Source organism: Hylobates moloch, unplaced genomic scaffold (genome assembly GCF_009828535.3).
Source record: "Hylobates moloch isolate HMO894 unplaced genomic scaffold, HMol_V3 SCAFFOLD_2, whole genome shotgun sequence".
NCBI classification, from domain to species: Eukaryota; Metazoa; Chordata; class Mammalia; order Primates; family Hylobatidae; genus Hylobates; species Hylobates moloch.
The window spans coordinates 132029217-132046470 of NW_026652277.1; the positions used below are offsets into that span (position 1 = coordinate 132029217).

Genomic DNA, 17254 nt, shown 5'->3' on the forward strand with positions numbered 1-17254 from the left:
CTGAAGAAATCATTATTGAAAAACACCCACTTAACTTCCCTTTGTTGATGTCATCCCTAACCAGATTGTTGTTTACTACTCATTGTGTTAGACTTTTATATGGCAGATTTGGAAGAGAAAATGTGATTATACATGAGGGGACAGACTAGAAGATCAAAACGGTCCATTTCTGCTCAAAACTTTATGTTTCTATGATTCTATAAAGTTTCTGTAATTTATTCTTTTGTTGCATGTTTTGCTTCCTGCTTATTGAGACTGTCTTGCTCAGGTTCCCTGAAATTACATTGTACGTTTTCTTTAAGAAATTGCAACTTAAAAACATAGTCTGATAAATACACCAGTGATAACGAAAATGATTCACTTCAAGACACAATTCATTCTTTCTCTATCTCTTCCTTTTTCCAGAAAAAGTAAGTAATAAGAAAAAAGAAAGAAAGAGAGAGAAAAGTAAAGGTATGTTTCTCTGAAATGGAAATATTGCAGAGGATTTACACTAAAAGCTTTATGAAATTTTATTTGGAGATTTTATCCAATCATAAATTTGTGAACTACAAATTTGAGGCTATGTTCAGGTATGACAATCTTACTACTGAGCACAATTCTAATAACAAGTGCATGTGAAACTTCATTATTATAGTTAATCCAATACTGCAAAGTTTTAATTTTGATTACTTGAAAAAAGTACTCCATTATTTTATGCAAATGACCATATTCAATTCTCTACATGTAAAACTAATAGCTAATATGTGCTAATTGGCACTATTAAGACACACTTCTTTTTGATGAAAGGTTAATTGTTGCCTTTTGATACGTTATGGATAAAAAATTCTACACAACGTGAACAAGTGTACACAAAGACTAATAGAGACAAAAAATGTCTATAAGCCTGAAATCCAATGAAAGGATTTTGATTAAAAACTTCAGTCTTCACCATAAAAATAATATCTTATTGAACCTTTAAAAAATCATCACAATTTAAGATCTGAATGTGTCCCTACTAAACACTTTCACTGGAATAAAAAAACCTTTTGTAAACTAAAAATTACAAATTATAGAAGTTGCTAAATGAAATACAGGAAACAGAAATACAATAAAGTGATATTCACCAAATGTACATGTAACCTTCCATAAATGTATCACATGATTTATAAGTTCTTATTTGCTAAGAAAAAAAGTAATGGAAAGGGCTATTAAGCAGATTTGTTCTTTTAAAATCTAAGGCTGAGCTTTCAAAATGAAGAGAAAAAGATACAATCCTCAAAATTGAGAAATACTTAGCCAAACCTAGTAATAACTCATTATTTTCATCTTTTAGAAATTTCTTATAATTAGATACAATAACCCTAAATATCTAAATAATTGAAACATTACACGAAACAGAGCAATAGCTACAGAGAGCAACCACAGGGCTATCACTCTGAAAGAGAGATAGTGACACCTGGGAATTAGCTCATCATATTGAACTTTAAAAAGGAGTAACTCAAATTAGGGGATTCAAAGAGGGAATATCAATTTAGCACTTCTGTAACAAAATTACCCCTTCCTTATTTATTCTTATGACTGTAGGAGACAACCAACATAAAAGCTCAGGTTTAGCATAAGGTTTGAAAATGGGAAGTAGATTGTATTGAATGTCACTTTCAGTGTTTCTCAAAGGCCTCAGACTCACAGGCATCGGGATCACTTGTGAGTGGGTAAATGTAAAAATACACATTCTTACTCCACATCCCATTCCTAGTGGATCTACGTTTCTGTGAAATATCCCCAGGGATTAGCATTTTAAGGATCCCTCCTCCCAATTTCATGTGACTCCTATACACATTAAAGTTTGAGAACCACAGTATGTTACGCTTTGTAATGTGATACTGATTATCAAATATCAAGATTTCTACTCTGCCCTTCTTGGGTTTACATTTACATGACAGAAACAATTTTTAAACATTATGTTTTATTTATTTCCCCTTTTTGCTGTGGAACTACACATACATGGATAATTTTCTTACATTTAATAGTTTCTTTTTCTTTCTTATATTTTATTAAAATATATAATTACTTTTGATGCCATTAAGAGTTATGCAAATATGTGTGTTACCCCCTAAATTCACTTACCTTCAAATCCTTGTGCTCATTCAGCAATTTTTGAACATATATGGTGGAAACTTTCAAAGGAATATATGTGGTGGATTCTCTCCTTAATTTCCAAGGGTTTTAAAACAGGTCAAGGAGACTCCTGGGGTGGCCACCAGAAATGCCGTTGAGAATAGAAGACACCAATGCTGAAGACAGTGAGTATCTGATTATCTCTAAACAGAACAGAAAAAGAAGTGGTCGGTCACCTGTAATTCATAGAGAATCTGCTATGGAGAAAGTTATTTTCAGTGTTACTAAATTTAAACTCAGCCTGGGTTTGCTGCTCCCTGATTTAGCACAGTTGTCATTTAAAATTTCATGTTATTGTGAAGTCAGAATTACATGATGCTGCCTGCAGAGCATTCTGATTGAATTCCTATTGCTTTAATTGACTATTTTTTTCTACACATTGCGTCAAGTGATATCATTATTAATTTTATTTTTGATATGCAGGTGCTACATTTTTCAGCTGAATTTCTAAATCAGGTTGATGAGGTCTCTTGGAAATATTTCTTTACATGAGGCTCTATCACCCCCATAAAAGATAAAATGGGATACTTTAACTAAATCCCCATGGAATCATCTGGTAATTTTGCTATATTTCCTTTCGCATAGGTAGTACTTGCCAAGATAATTAGGTATAAACAAGAAAATATTCTTTTTAGTCAAAATGTGTTGCTTATTCAAAATTCTAGCATCTTTGTTGGATGACTTAAGCAGAAGCTGGTAGTGGTTGATAGAAAAAAAGAAGAAAACATATATTTTTAAAATTGGTAATCAACCATGCAAGTAGTCTCCTAAAGAACAGAGGAAATGGAATGTACAGATAAATACAAGGTCAAAACTAAGATGACAAGAGCATACACACATGCAAACCCAGAGTACACTGTATAACAATAGTTCTCAGAGAAGATTCTATTGCTTGGCCAACCACCGTGCCCAACTCTCTTCTTTCTTGCTATACATCTCACAAATAGAGAACAGAAAATCAAGTGTTCACTTTCTGATTCTTCCTTACTGCTAAGAGTGGTTATGTGACCCATTTGGTGGTTTTGGCTCCCCATTTGGGCTCATAAGCTATAAGAAGTATGCTGGGTAAGAAATCCTGCCAGAATATTGCTTTATTGATAAACGGATTCCTGCTTCTCTTCTCTCTTTCACACATTTGCTTGCCTTGAATGACCACATGATGCTTTGGGGATAGAGCAGCTGTCTTGTCCCCATGATGTAAAAGACAATGGAAGTCCAGAGAAACACAAAGATACAGGGCCTGTGAAGGATGAGCAGCTTAACCAACAGCACTAACGGCTTTCCCTGAAATCCTACCTGTGTAAACCATTCAGTTGTCGGTTTCTTGCTGATAGAGGCATTTCTGGTTGACGAAATGTACAAAAAATGTGTTAAAAAGTAAGTGCCACTGAAACGGTTGCAATGATAGCTACTGTTTAACTCCAATAAGGAGAAGGTTTCATGATGTAGAGTCAAGAACAGCCTTCATTCTGACAGAGGTTAGAACTTGCCTTTTTTTTTTTTTTTTTTTTTTGACTCCTAGGAGAGTTGGGCATGTGGGGAATAATGGGACAGGAGATGATGGTAATGAATTAAACCAGAATGGAATGGAATGGAATGGAAAGCCTAGTGCAGGGCTTGGTTTGGAAGAAGAGGGTCCAGTATTATAGCAGGAAAAAGGAAGACTCTCATCTTTGCCTCGGTGACAAAGCTATGACATTACTCAAAATCCCAGTGAAAGACTGAAGTTTCACTTCAAAGTTCATTATTCTTATCTCATGAAGTCCTGTGGATTCTTTTTTACTGAAATATTTTTCACATTTAGCACTTCACTACTATCTTCCTTTCATAAATATTTCTTCCTTAACTACAGTTCAGGCTTTCACCATCTTTTTCCTAAACTATTGGCAGAGACTCTTTAACAGATTTCTCTTTTTCTTTTTCTTAGATGCTATAGTATGCTCTGTAATTGCCTTAAGACTTACTTCTTTTTTTTTTTTTTTTTTTTTGAGACTGAGTCCCATGCCAGGCTGGAGTGCAATGGCATGGTCTCAGCTCACTGCAACCCCCCATCTTCTGGGTTCAAGTGATTCTCCTGCCTCAGCCTCCCGAGTAGCTGGGATTACAAGCACACACCACCACACTCGGCTAATTTTTTTTGTATTTTTAGTAGAGACACGGTTTCACCATGTTGGCCAGGCTGGTTTCAAACTCCTGACCTCATGATCCACCTGCCTCAGCCTCCCAAAGTGCTAGGCTTACAGGCTCGAGCCACCGCGCCCGGCCCCTAAGACTTACTTCTTAAAGCACTGATCTCATTGGATCCCTATTCTCTTCAAAACAAAAGAGCTCACTTTGTCTATTGAATTAAGTTTGATGTAGTTTGTATATTTGTTCCTGCCCAAATCATATGGTGAATTGTAATCCCTAATGTTGGAGGTGGGGCCTGGTGGGAGGTGACTGGATCATGGGGGTGGGTTTCTCATAAATGGTTTAGCACCATCCCCTTGGTACTGTTCTTGTGATAGTTCTCATGAGGTATGGTCATTTAAAAGTGTGTGGCATCTTTTATGGGTTTATAACTGAATCCATAAAAACCTTCCTCTTAAACACAGCCTTCTTCCAGTGCTCTCATTTTGTAAATAGCACCATCAGTCATCAGCTGAATAAGCCAAAAACCAAGATCTTCGAGCTTTTAAAAAGGTTGCTCCTGCTTTCACCAGGTGATGTGCCTGCTCCCCTTTGCCTTCCGCCGTGACTGTAAGCTTCCTGAGGCCTCCCTAGAAGCCAAGCAGATGCCAGCACCATGCTTCTGGAAAAGCCTAAGAACTATGAACCAGTTAAGCCTCTCTTCTTTATAAGTTACCCAGTCTCAGGAATTTCTTTATAGCAATGCAAGAATAGTCTAATACAAAGTCCAAGGTCCTTAACCTGGCATTTAATTCTCCCAATAATATGAAAGCTTCTAGATTTCCTATCCCTTTCTGAACCCTCTAGGTGGTTTGTTGGGTGGATTTATCCCCAATCCAAAGTTGCACTCTAATTTTCTTAAGGTAATCAATGTATCTCAACCTCTTCCTGCAATGATAGAAATGAGCACACAACCTTATTAGGTCAATTGGTCTCCATTTGACTTTGGTTGCCCTATTCTATTAAATAGGCTTTGGTTGCCCTATTAAATAGGCTTTGGTTGCCTTATTCTATTAAAAACAAAAAAAGCTCTGTTTTTCTTATTGGACATAAGCATGTAAAATACAACCTCTGGAACTACTGGCAGCCATCTTGGGATCATGAGAGGAAAACCTGCATGAAATTAAGTGAACAACAAGGAAACAGAGCTGAGAAACAGAAAAAGAAGAACTGGGTTCTGAGACTATTGTTTCACTCTTGGAGAGGGATTTGCTTGCAGTAGGAATACGCTAAACATTTCAGTTATATGTGAATCTAGGGATTCCTTTTTTGATTAAGCTACTTTGGCTTAGTATTTCCATTACTTTCAATTAAAAATATCTTTTCTATCTATTTCTATTTTTATCGTGTGCCTGCCAATTTCATTCACTTTACTCATCTCTTGTATTATCCATATTCTATATTTTTTTCATGATTCAGCTCACCTCCCCCATTAAACCTTTCCAGATTCTTCTAATTCATAATGAGAGAATCCTAAATTGAAACCACTTTATTGTCTGCTGTATATACTAATAAGAAAGCTCATGAAGGTCTATGACCAATCATTTGGTGATGATTCTCAAATTTTATCTTTAGCTTAACATTTTTCCCCTATTTCCATATTTATTTATTTATTGAAGTTTCTCTATGTTGCACAGGCTAGTCTCAAACTCCTGGGCTCAAGCAATCCACCCGCCTCAGCCTCCCAAAGTGCCGGGATTACAGACATAAGCCACCGTGCTTGGCCCATATTTTATTTCTAATTGAATAGTTGACATGTCAACTTCAACGTTTTGAAGACTCTCCAAACTGAATATGTTTATAACTAAATCCATAAAAACCTTCCTCTTAAAACAGCCTTCATCCAGTGTTCTCTTTTTGTAAACAGCCCATCAGTCATCAGTTGAATAAGCCAAAATCCCAAGTCTTCAACCCTTTAAAAAGGAATCAGAGTAGATTTGATCCTTCTTTTCTTCTTTAGGTTCATTATCTAATCATCAGATCCTTTTGATTTTACTTCCTAAATAATTTTCAAACCTACTTCACTACTTTTCTCGGTGTATCCTCCTGTTCTTTTTCTCCTCCTCTACCACCATCATAACCTTGTCTGTTTCCCTCCAGTATATTTTCCACATGGCATCTAGAGTGATTTTTTAAAAAAACAAAATTAATCGTGCCAATCCCTTGTATAAAAACTTTTAATACCTTTCCACTGTTCACAGGCTAAAGAAAGATAACACTTTACTGTGACCTCATATCACCTGATCCCTGTCTAACTCTCTAGCCTCATCTCCCTAGATGACAGACACTCTTTTTTTTTTCATTTTTAGATACACAACATTCAGCAGTCTTTAATATATAGTAGGCACTCAATAAATATTTGTTGAATGAATGAACAATTACTTTGCAGTAACTCTTAAATCACGAAGCACCTTGTGTTAAAAATTTTTCCTTTATACATTACTGTCTGAATTACTTATAAGTATATTGAAGATAAGGATATGTCTTACATTACTTCATACCCTATAACAGAATGCCATGCAAATAGTATGGGTTCAATATTAATAATTCAACTCTGAATATTTTTTGTTGTTGTTTTTTTGAGACGGAGTCTTGCTCTGTCCCCCAGGCTGGAGTGCAATGGCGCGATCTCAGCTCACTGCAAGCTCCGCCTCCCGGGTTCACGCCATTCTCCTGCCTCAGCCTCCCGAGTAGCTGAGACTACAGGCGCCCGCCAACACGTCCGGCTAATTTTTTGTATTTTTAGTAGAGACGGGGTTTCACCGTGTTAGCCAGGATGGTCTCGATCTCCTGACCTCGTGATCCGCCCGCCTCGGCCTCCCAAAGTGCTGGGATTACAGGCTTGAGCCACCGCGCCCGGCCAACTCTGAATATTTTTCAAAAGGTTGAAGTAGATTCTCTCTCTCACAATGGCTAGATTACCACTTTTCTATAAGATTAGAAATGACCCAGAAGAAATATATCATTACTGTGCCAAAAAAAGTAGTAAAAAATAGACAATTTGTGTCTGATCAGAATTCTACAGAATTTACACAGATTAATTATAAAGAAGCTGCTTTTCTACATGACAAGAAAAACCCTCAGCTAAACCTTGAGTTCTATGGACAAACATGTTTGTAAAATAGCATGTTTGCTATTTTCATGGTCATATTTTCAAATATTTTATATTTCTCTTTAGACATCATTTATCCCTGAAAAATAGAAAAAAATACATTTAATAACTAAGAGCTGAAGTCTTTTGAGTTAGAGACTGATGATTTTGGAAAACAGTTACCCCAAGTGCAAATTAATTCCTAGTTAGTGGATATGTACCTGAAAAAAAAAAATCTTCACAGATTCAAAAGTAGGTATGAAATTCTAGCCTATTTTATACACTAATATCACCCCAAATAAGAGAAATATTTCCCAGAGTAGCGTAAATTGAAAACATGCATAGGGAACATAAAAGCAATGAAAACAGTTGGGCTGGGAATGTATTTTGTTAAACAGGAGGACACAGGGATACCTGCTTCTCCAGGTCTTCTAACAGTGTTAGCTGTAGCCAGATAATGTTTTCCAAGTTGGAGAATGGTAGGTAGAATTAGGATTGAAGAGATACAAAAGGAAGAGAGGCAGGAAATGTAAGGGTAGACAATGCAAATTTTGTGCCTGAATAAAATTCCTGAGTAGGCTTAAACTTCTGGCTCTAAAAAACAACTTGAAGTTTGCCTAAGGCATAGTTATACAAGAAGTAATTGCCTCTGGGTTTCTATATACCAGTTATTCAGTTATAAATACCTTCTAGTTTTCACAGGGTATTAAATCTGTTAGGATATTAGTAAAATTAAAATTATATATATATGAAAAAGAAAAGAAAAAGAGCCCTTTTGCATGAAATGCATTTTGAGAATGACTACACATAGTTCTCTTAAAAACCCGAGAGCAGGCTATTTTACACTTTTCCCCTAGGGTACTAAAAGATATTTTAGGAAACTAGTGAATCATGATTTAATAAGAAATTCCACCAAAGTGTCAGTCATGATTTCATTTTTCCTGAAACATAAACTCCAAGGGGTAGGTTGAAGCTGCACTCTTTATTTTGCTCTTCTGTATATAAATAAAAAATAAGATTAACGGAATGATGGAAGAATAGCTTCTTATGCTCTGCCTTTTCTGACATGCTTCTTTTCTGTACTTGCGGGAAAAAATGAATTTTCATGTGTAGGATATTTCACTTGCTAAACTTTTTTGTTTTATTTAATAATTTCTGAATCTTTTGACAAAATTGTGTTTATTCCCTGCATGAAAATTGATATATGTTCTAAAATTATAGCACAAACCTTTTATATTTCTTTAAAAATTATTTTCCTGGGGCCGAGTGGGGTGGCTAAACTGAGGTAGGCAGATCACCTGAGGTCAGGAGTTCAAGACCAGCCTGGTCAACATGGTGAAACCCTGTCTCTACTAAAAATATAAAAATTAGCCGGGTGTGGTGGTACGCACCTGTAGTCCCAGCTACTCCAGAGACTGAGGCAGGAGAATCGCTTGAACCTGGGAGACAGAGGTTGCAGTGAGCTGAGACTGCACCACTGCACTCTAGCCTGGGTGACAGAGCAGAGCTCTGTCTCAACAAAACAAAACAAACAACAAAAACTCCCAAAACAAACAAAAATTCTTCTAAGAGTATGAGATTGCTCATTTATATATACTTCATGCAGATATTCCTCCAATATTGCATAAAATGGTAAAAAGCTTTTTAAATTAATCTCTAGTTCAAAGATTTAGAATACCCTATGATAGCTCCTATTAATACAAAGTAAAATTATTCCTCATAATTTAAAAAATTTCCCAAGGAAACAAAAGAAATAATATTGTATAAGAACTAAACAAGTAAAAAAAAAATACACATACATTGTAACCCCTAGATGATCAGCTTTCTGTGATTTTCTCAACAAATGAGTGACAGAAGAGTCTGAGAACTCCCAATACTCCATTAAAGAGATCTAAAAAGAATGTCATTACAAGGATACAGAACTAGAATATGATTAGAGAAGCTAAAATTGTTAATACAGGGAGGGGAGGGCTAGATGAGAGTAGCACTCAAAATTTTGGAATTTTTTTTCTTCTTAAGAGGATCCACCTCCCACAAAACAATTCTTACATGGAATCCTAGAGTCTTTGGAAAATGGTTTGAACACCACCAGCTTTGAGAAAGACGAGAAAATCCAGGAATCAGAAATGGACCATGTTGATTAGGATCCTACACCCTCCAGGTAATGGCAGAAGTCACTCATTCAGATGATTCCACAAATTTCTCTTTGTCTGGATGGTGTATCCCTTGCAATCATCCATGTTCACTGATCAGTTCACAGGACAGAAAAGGTGGTCCAGGTAGGGGACACAAAGAACACCAATGTTTTGGAAACAGTAGTGGTCAGGAGTGGTCCCCATTCATGAATCAACCTTGCAGTTCAGAAACTTCAACTCCTAATGAGTCTGACTAGAATGAGAGTGCCTCCTTGAGCCAGACTCTCAGGTTGATAATTCAGACATCTGTACTCTAAACTGTGGCACCTTCCACAAGGGCAGATTTATTATGGGGTTCATTATAGAGAGCCACCTGGTCTACTTTTTTCAACACCCTGATCTTCCTCACTCTGTGGTCCTACTATGGGCATTTTTTTCAAGTCTTCCAAAAAGTGATCATTAAGACATCTGCCATTTATGAATTTCTCTATGTTTTGTACTATAGTGATAATTAGTACAAATCATATGCAACTCACATAAGGTAACATCAACTTATACATAGGTACACTCAAGTCAACTATCCAATTAGGTAAATATATCTTTATTGAATAATTGTAATAGGCTGAAAATTGAGTGAATGTATATAGCTTTACTCATAATTCACAGAATATCCTCACACTTATAAGTTTTTTTCTCATTTAAATGTTTCTTCTTCACTCCCAACTCCTTTAAAGTACACTTGTTTATTTTGTTTTTGATTAATAACAGCTGAATTTTTCTGTGCTGCTTTTAGAGGGGAGGAGTCTGTTGCAGGTACATTTCTCTGCTGATAATAGAATGTTTGGCTTATAGTGGATGCTTAAAGCATGATGATGATCACTATACACAATATTTTGCGTGTGCGCAAAAGAGAAAAATACTTCTAGTCTTTATCTACTATCGTTTTCATTTATTTCTGGTACCAGCATGACAGAAGATTTGCATTACTTCTGAGCATAGGCATGATGCATTTAGATACGCTTTTCCATCTCTCCACAAGATAAAACCTATGCCATGTAACAATCGGTAATGCAATTGTATGCTGTATTGAAATATTTTAGACTTTGATAAGCTCAATAGATATAAACATACAGAAAAGATAGATGTCAAAGAACTGGAAAATGTTGAACTATCTACATCTTCAGTACTGCCGATGTTGGGCCTATGTTATCAGTTCCACTTTCTCAGAATGTTACACTGAAAGTGAGCTATCCATACATTTTATGATGACTTTAAAAATGAGTCTACATATGCTAAAATGATTTGCGACATCTTCTTGACTTACATAAAATGAAAGTTATAAATATGTTTTGAAACTCTGTACAACAATCAAAGACTAATGTATTTTTGATGAAAGGCAAGGAGGTAAATAATACTGGGAAATGTAGAACATCCATGTGTTAATTTATACTATCGCACAGCATCATTTCTCTAGTTGACAAAAAAATCCATTTCACAGAAAAGTTAAGAAATGGAATTCTTCTGTTAATGTTAATACCAAGGGAAAGTTCAAATAAGTCAAAAATAAAACAAGATACAAGTACTGTTGTTTTTTTTTTTTTTTTAATGAAAATAGCTCTTAACTGAGGCTAAGTGATGTGGCTTCTAATCTAGGCTCTACTATGGCCTGAGATAAGTTATTTCTTCCTCCTCAATTTTTATTTTGTCTATTCATATAAAAAGTGGTTGGATTAAACCAGAGGTTTTTAAACTTTGGCTGCACTTTAGACTATACCTGGGTGTAAAGAAATACCAGTGCCCAGTCCCCATCCTCACAGATTCTGGTTCAACTGGTCTGGGGTGGAGAAACTGAGCCTCCGAAGTTCCCTATGTGATTTTAATATGCAACCTGAGCTGAGAGTCACTGAATACATGTCCTCCAAGCACCTTTAGTGCCTAAGAGTGTATGATTCTGGAATTTCTGGGAAAAGTTCCTTAACGGACACATAAAGAAACAGACAAAGTTTGTTCATTAATCTGGATTCTCATTTAGAATCTAATAGTAGTTTTCTACATAAGTCAGGTCTATATTTTTAATGAAAACCACAATACCTTTTGTGCAAATTAGATAAAGTATTAATAAAGAAGATTGGTAGAGGAAAGAGAAGCAGAGAAATAAAATATAATCACTGTCAGAATATACACTTTCTAAAAGCAATTTTGTATCTGCTCATCAATATTTAATTAAAATGTTATTAGGTGCTTATTTACACATAGCAATTTAGAATCCTAAGCTTTTAAAAATTCATCTACTTTAAACATACAAAATACAAAAAGATAATCATGATAGTGGGAACACAAAGTTGACTGCTACAGAAATGTTGAGACTTAGTCTGCTTAAAGGAGACAAAGATTTATTTTACTGAAGATGCTGCTTGATGATTATTTATTAAATGACTAAAACTCTCCCATGAGTAAATGTAGACCTTATGTCTATCGAATTATTGGAAAAGAGCTTTCCTAGGAAACAGTTGGTGGCGCTTGCTTTTCTACAGAAAGGTCCAGAAATTGCTCAATAGTGTCTCTATGGACCACACAGACTCAGCCCAGCAGAACTTCTGGTGGTTTGGCCAAAGGAAAGAGCATCGGTGTAGACGATTGGCTGTGGCATAGTTTGCTTACTTGGCTAGAGGATCACTTTACCAGTATGTGATAAGTTAAAATGAAGAATAGGAAAAAAATATTTTTGTGTCTTTAAAAAGGTTCTTTTTTTGTTATAGATTCAGGATGTACACGTACAGATTTGCTACATGGATATATTGCATAATGGTAGGGTGTGGGCTTCTAGTATACCCATCACCTGAATAGTAAATATTGTACCCAATATGTAATAGAAAAAAGAAGGTTTAAGAAAGTGTAAAGGAATCATTGGGATAGGGCTGGTCTAGTACTTTGCATTTTCTGACTAAATATCCTGAGATGTCACCAACTACTCATTTTGCGAGATGGATAATAGACAAGGTTGAATATTATAGACCTGTACCCTGAAGAAAAGAGAAAGGACCAAGTTTGTTCCCCACAGCCCCCACCACCATATTAATAGGTTATTCTACATAATGTTGTTTTTCAACTCTATGCTCTGCCAGTGCTCCTCTGTACCACTGTTTAGCTGAATAATATATAAAATCTAGGTTTGTTGTCAGTTTCAAATTAGTAATTATCCCTTGTGCATTTCCGTTTCTAAATATTTTTTACTTTCTCCACTGTTAGGCTTGAGAGCTCTCCAAAGACAGATCATACTTTTCTAAGCACTCTGTATATTGGACATAAAGAAATGCTAAAGGTAATCAGAGATTAAATTAAGATGATTTTTAAAAATCACAGACAAGCTTTCAACTATAAACTTCAAATTTGTGAGCTTTTACACTTCCTTGAGTGACTTCAATTTGCAAAGTTGTTTAATCTCATTATACACATAAAAATATCCTCCTTGATGTGGATTCTGTTATCATTAATTTTCAGTTAGCAAGAGGCATAGAAACAGGCCTGTCCATGTATCAGGGTACCTAGTGGAGAGGATGATTTTTCAGCAGCCCAAATCAAGCATGTGTTTTGCTTGCCATCCATCACCCTGATATGAGCTGCATCCACCAGGAGGGAAAGATACGTTTTAACAATTTGCACAAAAGCGCCAAATGGGGCTAAAAGTGGCCCTGCCCCTAATCTTGAAATTGTGATGGGGTTTCCTTGGGGAGGGAAAGATGTATGAGGTAAACAATAAGCATACAAGGGTTAGACCTCTGTCTCCTCTCTTTTGTACTTTTCTGTTCAGCCACAGTTAGGAGGCAAGAGTTGCGTTTGAAACTAGGAGATAAGAACTACAGACCTGTTTTGCCACCTAGACTTAACTCTAGCCTCGTTTTCTGCAGTTGGATGCAGTTGGCCTCCATCTGGTCTATGAGACACTGCAGCAGGGACAGGTGAAATCCCCACAGACAGGATGCTGAGAGCTGTATCTGAAAGACTGCCTAATTCTGAGATCCCCCTTTCTGTTTGGAGGGGCTTAATATCCAGAAATAGGTGAACCATATTCTCTGGGTCAGCATCAATTAAAATTTGTTTAATTAGGAACATTCATGCATTTGTTCATCCAACAAAAACGTATAGCATAACTTCCTTGTTCTAAGCCATGGGAATATAAAGATTCTTAGATACTTTGCAAGCACAAAGCTCATCACTGAATTCAGCTTAAATTGTTTTACGTCAATTCTTGAGCTTCAGCACACACACACACACACACACACACACACACACACACACCCGCTTACTCTCTATTACACCGGCAATCTTTTTAGTCTTTACTAAGTGACTTTAATTACTATTTAACGAAGGCTCTCCCTTTTCACAGGACCATTCTCTGTCTCTGAGTTAATGATGATGTCTCTGTTGCCAGACTTCCCATTCTATAACTTTAATCAAAGTCCCCTGCACGCTTCCTGACCTGGGGCAAAGGGTGGTGGTAGTAGTGGTGGTAGTTTTCAGCCTTCATCATGGCCTCCCTATTACAGCTGCTTTTCATTCATAAAGCACCAATTCATAAAGCACTGGTTTGTCATTAGCTGTACCACTGCTTGACTCTTTTCAATTTGTTTTTAATCCCATCTAAAAATATCTCAACGAAATGAAATGACCCAAAACGTCTCAATGTTAAAATCCAGAATGTCAGATGTAGTATGTGGAAGGAGAGGAGAGGAGCTATCTGGTATTTATCCACTGGTGGAAAAAAAAATATTATTTGGAAGGGTTAACTCGAAGTGGTCCTTTGTTGCTAAACACGAGGCTGGTGTTGCTGTTCTGATGTAAATCCTTCATGAAAAACTGGAGTAGATGCACAAATATATTTTTGTAATTTAAAGTGTAAAAAAGCTCACCATGTAATCTGGACTCTCTTCTCTATGTAATTAAAGTCATTTTCTAAAGTGTCTAGTATGAAAACACAGAGCCATAACTGTAGTTTTCAGCAATATCTTGTGAAAACAGCATCTAGGAGCTTAAAATTCAGTACGCTGCTTTTTGTATCATATCACCCCAAAACTACTTAAACTGTTTGCTATTTAGATATGAGTATCGATCACACCAGAAATAAAAGTCAAACAGGCTTTGGGTTCGCTGACAGTGTTATTCCAAGTGCCATCCCTGGGACCTGCCATTTTGCCCAAGGAACAATGAAGCATGAGGACACCGAGCAAGGTAGTTTTGATATCAATGGGTTACACAATCAAAGCAATGACTCACTAATGAAAAGGCATGTAATAAACTGAACAGGATTAAAAAAAGAAATCACAAGGTGATTCATACCTTTTAAAAGAAAGCTCTTTCAGTTCTTTAAGCTATGTTTATATATTTAAAGAAAAATCAGGTTTTTTAAAATGTAATACAAAGAAATATCTTATCTCCCTATTCTTGCCAGGATGCTTTCAAATTCAATAGACAATAATTGCTTTAGTAAAATTACCCTCTTTGATAAACCCTGCTTGGATAGTTTAGCATGGAAAAGTCAAAACTTTCTCTTGGGCAGTTCCAAGTTTAATCAGGTTAAGAACAGATAAATATGGTTAATGTTTCCTTTTTTTCTCACACCTTTTCCATTCTCTGCTTCTGTTAGTCCTTGTACTACTTCTGAAGCAATGTTCTCCCTTTTATCTACATTCATTATGTATTTTCTCTATTACCACTCACATTTTTTATAAAGCAGATAAACACAGAGAAAAACAACTTTTCCATTCAATTTTTTTATCATAAAATGTTGGGCTCTTATCAGGCAAAGTCATAATGAGGAAATTTATCCACTTGGTAATAAGATCTCAGGTAATATCCCTTTGCTATATTGGTTTTGCAACAAACTGCATCTTCGTTTCCAGACTTAGGAGCATAGTGATGGTTTTTTATAAGAGATTTTGAAAAGGTATGTTGAAATGTCTCCAACTAAACCAGGCTAGGAGATTGGAAAATTTGACGAGTTTTGTGGTGGGGGTGTGTAATAGAGAACTGTTAGAATAAGAAGTGATGCTGCACAGTGGCATGACAAGATCTAAGAGATGTAAACACAAAAATCTTCCCAAAGATCTTCATTAAGATGTGAACTTCTCAGAAAGGTATATAATGACTATGAAATTTAAATTAATTTTCCTTCTGTCATTCTCCATAGTACCATCCTGTTTGGTTCCATCACAACATCAGCAACAATTGTTTACTGCTTTGGGTCATTCTTTTATGTCTTTATGTCTAGACTGTACTATCCATAGGGCAAGTGTCAGGTATCTTCAGCACCAAGTTCAATTCGTAGTCTGTAATTTCACTAATACAATAGTTACTAGCTGTTTTTGGTTCAGCACTTGAAATGTGACTAGTGCAAACAGAGGTGTTGGATCTGATTGAATTTTTAGGACAGTAGGGAAAAAGAATGTCTTATTAATGACTTTCATATTGATTACATATTGAAATAATAATATTTTGGATTTATTTAATTAAGTATATTATTAAATTTAATTTTATCAGTTTCTTTCTACCTTTTCTAAATGTGGCATTAGAAATCTTAAAATTCCATGTGACTCATGATGCATTTCTATTAAACAGCACTTGTGTAAAAAATTATTAGTATGTGTTAAATGAATAATGAATAAGTGAATGGATGGTACCTGTATCTAGAGCTGACACTACCTAAATGTATACTATATAACTTTTGAAAGGAGGATACTCAAGAAAAATAAATCAATGCTGGTAGACTTTATCAATGTCCTCAATTCTTTACCTCTTCCATTATCCATGACCACTGCTACATGCCTTTTAGTTTGACTTAATAAGAAGGTGGGATGTCTTTCTCTACCCCTTTTCTTTGGATTTGACCATGTGACTTGTGTTGTTCGACTTGTGTTGTTCAACTTGTGTTGCTCACATTAGTGAGCATGATGTGACCAAAGGCTTGGGCAATGCTTGCACTATTGAATTTGCCCTCTAGCACTTTCACTACTGTGAGAACCTGTCTGGGTTAACTGGCTTATCCAAAAAGGAGGATGAGAGATACGTAGAGCAAAACTAAACTGCCCCAGTGGAATCCAGCCTATCCCTAGCTGATCTCATCCACAGAAGCAAACCAGCTAAGATCATCATAACTCCCCAGCCTATCCCAGCCTAGATTAGCCCACTCCAAGTGGCCCACAGACCCATGAGCTAGATAAATGCATACTATTGTATGTTAATGAGATTTTGTGTTTATTATCCTGCCTTTATTCAAAATACCTAAATGATGTAGAAGTGAAATCATCAGAACTGAACTGAGTGGACAGTATAGGAGATCTCAGCATCATAATTAAAAATCTCCCTTTCTCTGACTTCTTAAATAAAATATTTTTGGCCACCATGACACATATGAGAACTAGGGAAGATACTATAGTAAGAGCTGGGCAAATTCAACCTACAAGTATAACTCATTGGTTATCATGGTGGTTTTTAAAGTAAGCAGCAGTAGAGATTCTAGGACTTAAGTGGAATTGAATAGCACAGCACAGTTCTTAATTTTCCAAGCAAGTGCTGGATTTGTTAAATCCAGATGTAGATGTTCCTAGATTTTGTTGTTGTTGTTGTTGAGGGAAAGCTGTTGACATATGTCCCCAATTCTTTACGTCTTTCAATATCCATGTCCACTGCTATGTGCCTTTTA

The 17254-nt window shown here is 36.0% G+C and overlaps 1 protein-coding gene across 1 annotated transcript in view; it reads right to left on the reverse strand.

Annotated features, from left to right (window-relative positions):
• Positions 1-17254, reverse strand: part of HS3ST5 (heparan sulfate-glucosamine 3-sulfotransferase 5) — a 295400-nt gene that overhangs the window by 178855 nt on the left and 99291 nt on the right. The window contains exon 2 of the mRNA XM_032157156.2: positions 2110-2303. The gene's annotated coding sequence lies outside the window, so the exon portion shown is untranslated. The remainder of the gene's footprint in view (positions 1-2109; positions 2304-17254) is intronic.